Consider the following 4,786-nt stretch of genomic DNA (forward strand, 5'->3'; position numbering starts at 1 on the left):
AACCACCTGGGGGCTGTGTGTTAAGGGCCATGTGCGCAGCAGACAACCCCGCTGAGGCCGGGGTCAGCCTCATGTCAACAGTGAAGGCAATAACAGAACATGACCACCAGATGGCGCCATGGTACCACGCTGGCCCCTATGACTCTCAAGAGTCCCAAGTTCTCCAAGGGAAGATAGTCACTATCCCCTGTCCCACCTCGTACCAAGATGGATCTGGAAAAGTTGCCCTGAGCCAGTAGTGTCACACATGAGGCCCAGGTGAGGACACCAAACAGACTGGAGTCTGGCAGTCTTAGTGAGGGTCAAATATGCAGGGCCTGCAAGAAAGCCCTGATCGGACAGGAGCTTAGGAACGTGTGTGGCAGGAGAGACCGACTCTCTTGAAGGTGACCGTGAGCAGTCCTTGCACCTCTAAGTCTGCCTGGTTTGATGACCAACGAAGTGCCCACGAAGGCAGTATCACAGAGCTCCACCAGCACGTGTCCAAGCCCCAAAGCAACACTCAGTATGGGGACACAGGCTGGCACTGATGTGGTCTGGGGCCACAAACCACAGAACCTGCACCAGCCAAAGCAACAACCTGCCAGAGGTACAGGGACAGAATACACTGGGAGACAACATTCTCGGGGACGGGGGAGCTGTACTGCCCTCTGTCCATGGGGCTACCTGGGAGCCGGAGGGTGGGGGTGGGGGGTTAGGCCGTTCTCTGCATGCTCCTCTTGCAGTCCTGACCCTGACCTCCCTCACACTCACAGAGCTGGGCCCCCCAGCCCACACAGGCGGTGTGCACCGCGGTGCCAAGCCACCGATGTAATTACATGCTCCTGCTGAGCGCGTCATAATCACACTTAATGGGTTCAGCAGTAACAAGCGCCTCTGCCATAATGGGGCTGCGGAAAACAGAAATCAGCCTCCTGCTAGTGCAGCATCGGCCAACCTCCGGCAGGCGATACCGTGCTCCGGGGCCGCAATCTGCGGAGTTCTCATCTCCCTGTGCTTGTCCACATCTGGCTAAGAGCCTGTGGCTCCAAGTGGCTTCTGCACACCCCTCACCCAGCAATTTCCAGCTCGGCCAAGCTCACTCACAACACCGCTCAATGCTACTCTCCACCCGGACAGACGAGGGGGGTGAGGGGCTGGTCCCCCCAGGCTGGTCTTGCTGTGGTCCCAGCGGGCACGCTCACGTGGCTCAGTGGTAGACTAGCTTCCAAGGTGAGAGGGCACTGCTCTGGGTTAAGGAGAACAGGCTGAGGGAAGCAGCACAAAGCCGTGGAGACAGGAACCCCGTTACATTGGCCACCAAAGGTCCCCGTTAGGACATATGGTCAGACCAGACCAACACAAATAGCTCCTAGGCCTGACTAGACTCTGAGTCTACCAGGTGCCATGCCTTTCCAGGACTGCTGGACACCAATGGAGGAAGCAACTGCACCTCCCTCAGCTGGGAGATTGGCTATCAGTGGAGATAGGCTCATCCTAGCTATCCCTACCCACTCAACTCCAGAAGCCAGGACAAGAAGCCTGTCCAGGACTGAAGGCTGTTTCTTGACTTCTTTGCCCATTGTTTGGTTTCTCCCGGGCTCGGCACACATTCATCCACTCACAGATTCTCCAAGAAGGACTCAGGTAGACTATATTCCCTGAAGCTGACTTGCCTGGATGGTCTATAGTCCACCTACTGTGTAACCCCAGGCCCCCAGCTGTTACCTTCACATACAGCTACTGCCAAGACTAACACCAAGGTTGGAGTATGGCCTCCCTGAGTGACTGTTGCCTCTGGACAAGAGGCAGGCCTGGGCACATCTATGGAGCAGGGGACACTTGCAGGGGGCCTGCCAAGACCCCTAACCTGGTGGGGAAGTAGATCAGGTCCTGGACCTGGGACTGCCTAAGCAGAGAATAGTCCAGCTTCCTACAACAGCAAGGACACACCTCACATGTCACACTGCCCCCTGGTCATGTTCTGTGGGCAGCTAAGGACAGGCAGCACCAACTGGTCATATCACGTGGAGCCGGGTGACTTCCAGAGGCTTAATTACAACAGATAGATTTTCTGGGTTTAATTAAAATTTCTGCAGGCTTTGAACTGACGTCTACAAATTAAAATCAATTTCCATGGGGGTTAGAGGAAACCAAACGGATATGTGAACAGGAGATGGTGTCGGTGGAGTCCAGGGCCTGAATCCAGTCAAGTAGACTAATCTGGTTCCTCCTTGCCCCCTCCCCCAAGGTCTCACTCAAAAGGCAAGGACCCACCCAGCTCTGAGATTTAGCAAGCAGCAAAGTTCTGAAAAGCAGGCCAAGAGAGAAGCTGAACAAGGGGACCCAGGAGATGCCCCTCGGATGGTAGGATCCTGTGGTTGGAGAGCACAAAGCAGTCCCTATGGACCCTGTCGGCCAGCACTCCAAACTCCAAGGACACCCACTGATGCCTGGCCACCACTCTCAGTCTGTGTACGTAGGAGGGGCTCAAGTGACTTCCCATTCTGCACCACACCACATGCCAGGATCCCCAGTCATCAGTCAGGAGAGAGAAGGTCCTTCCATGGGAACTGCAGAACATTAGCTAAAGAAACCGTCTCTAGGGTCCCCAGGCTGCCTGCTATGGACACAGCCTCCCTGGGGGACATGGGATACAAGGCTACCCCCATAGCGAGATCCCCCTCTCTTCACCTGTACAGTAATCCCACACTGGGCTCATGATAAGAGTCCACAGAAGGGTCCTCAATCCACAGCTGGGTGGCCTCCAGGGCCCCCGAAGCAGCCTTATGTGGACCTGAGTGAAGAGGACAGCAGATGCAAGGCACTAATGGCGGTTGCTGTCCGTGGTGCTGAAGCTGCTGTCCCACCTGGGGCCCATCCAGGGTGAGCAACAGGCTGGGCTGGCTGGGCTGGGGAAGGGGTGCGAACCCGGGAGAGTGGCCCTCACTGGAGCAGGTGACCCTTCCTCATTCAAAGGGAAGTGGTGGGAGAACACAGCACACAACTGTGCTGAGAAAGGCGGTAGCTTGCCATGCTCCCTCGTCCTAGCAGAGGAGAGGAAGCTACAGGGTCCTTGCCTGCATGTGTTAGACGAGGCCACACCTAACCTGCTGACTGGGGTGGAATCACTGAGGCTCGGCAGGTAAACGTCTCTTGCTGCTTGCTTGGTTAACTTAACAAGCTGTTGACTCCCCATGGGAGATAGCCCCAGCTGGATCTCCATATGGAATACAGTCCCTCATAGTGGAATACATCCTCCTATGACGGAGGATGGTAAAGCCCAATGTGATGCTGTACCCCCAGACCCCAATCTTTATTAACACCCAGACTGGCACAACTCCCATGTCTGATGGCGTCAGAGTCCCTGGGATTCCCCTTGCCCCACCCTAGTGACTCACATTTAGAGTCGGAGGATGGGAAATCTGTCGCGATTCTATTGCAACCGCCCCTTTTCGGGGTTCAGTTTCATCAGTCACAACACTTCGATTCACGCAGACCTTTCTGGTACAGCAACAGCAGGGCCTTAAGTCCTCCTGACATGTGCTTAGCCCCTGGGCTGGGTTTCTGAGCATCGCCTACCAAAGTGCCACTCTGCATGAGTGGGGACGGAAGGGTGTCACCACAGAAGAGCAGGGCAGTGGCAGCAGAGTCCCACATCCTCACACTACTGGGTAGTATGGCCATGCTAGCTGGAGCAAGGGTCAGGAGTCTCCAGGTGTGACTGCTGCCTGGCCTCCACCACCTCAGAAGCCCTCAAGCAAGACAAGGGCTCCCTGCTAGGTGGTGCATGAGATCAGAGGATTAGCTCTGAGCTGCTCCAGCCCCGCCTGCCAGCCCCCAGAGCAATCTGTACAGCCAGCTAAGCTCCATTAGGCCAGATCCAGAACAGCTTGGCTTTTGCGTGTGAGAGGCTGGGCAGGAGAGGTAGGAGGATGGAGGACCCACTATAGGAAAAAAGATGGAGCAGTCAGCACCACACTCACGGCCCCATGCTTCCTACCTCGGGGCTTCCCCCTGCAGGGACCCGTGCTTTTCCAGAGCCCTCCTTGTCTTAGGGGTTTGAGCCTTCCCTCTCTCTTACTCTGCAGCATGAAGCCCACACTGCGCGCTTACCACTGCCCCCCCTGCCACTGTGTTCTCAGGAGCCCTCAGCCTCACTTTTCCAATTTGTTCGAGAAGAAAGGAGCATGTTTGTTCATAGCGAAGGACTGTCTTCCAAAGGGACAGCCCAGCCAGTGATGAGGCCTCATACACTTCATGGGAGCTGTCTGTCTCGGCTGGTAGAATAATGGCTTCAGGTCTTGCATCAACTAACCCTCCTGGCAGGTAGCTGCAGTGCCTGGCATTCAGTGGGCAGTGAGTACCTACCAAGACAATCCAACTTCCCCAGCACCGTCTTTCTGAGGACCCTCTATTCCTGACCCTTCTCTCTAAGACAATGGGATCAGGATGGACTAGTTGCCATGAGGTCTTCTGGCCCACGCATCAGGACTCCCTGCGATGAAAAGAAATCAAAATGGCAGAACTTCCAGGCAAGTGCACATGACTCAGCATACACGTCGCATGTAGCTTGTGGCACTGCTTTCATAGGAATGCTGCTGACGTGTGAATTGGGACACAATGACATGAGGGGGTGACAACAAGTTACGGAAGGCACATGGCCCTGCACACAGCCCCATCTATGGAAAAACGTCACAATGCAAAACTGTCCCTGAAGGATGAGAATTCCGTACACGCACGTAAAGGAAGGACAAGTGGGGCCATTACCCATCCACGGGCACATGCGTAAGGTACTAAGTGGGAG

Source organism: Chionomys nivalis, chromosome 7 (genome assembly GCF_950005125.1).
Source record: "Chionomys nivalis chromosome 7, mChiNiv1.1, whole genome shotgun sequence".
In the NCBI taxonomy this organism is placed as follows: Eukaryota; Metazoa; Chordata; class Mammalia; order Rodentia; family Cricetidae; genus Chionomys; species Chionomys nivalis.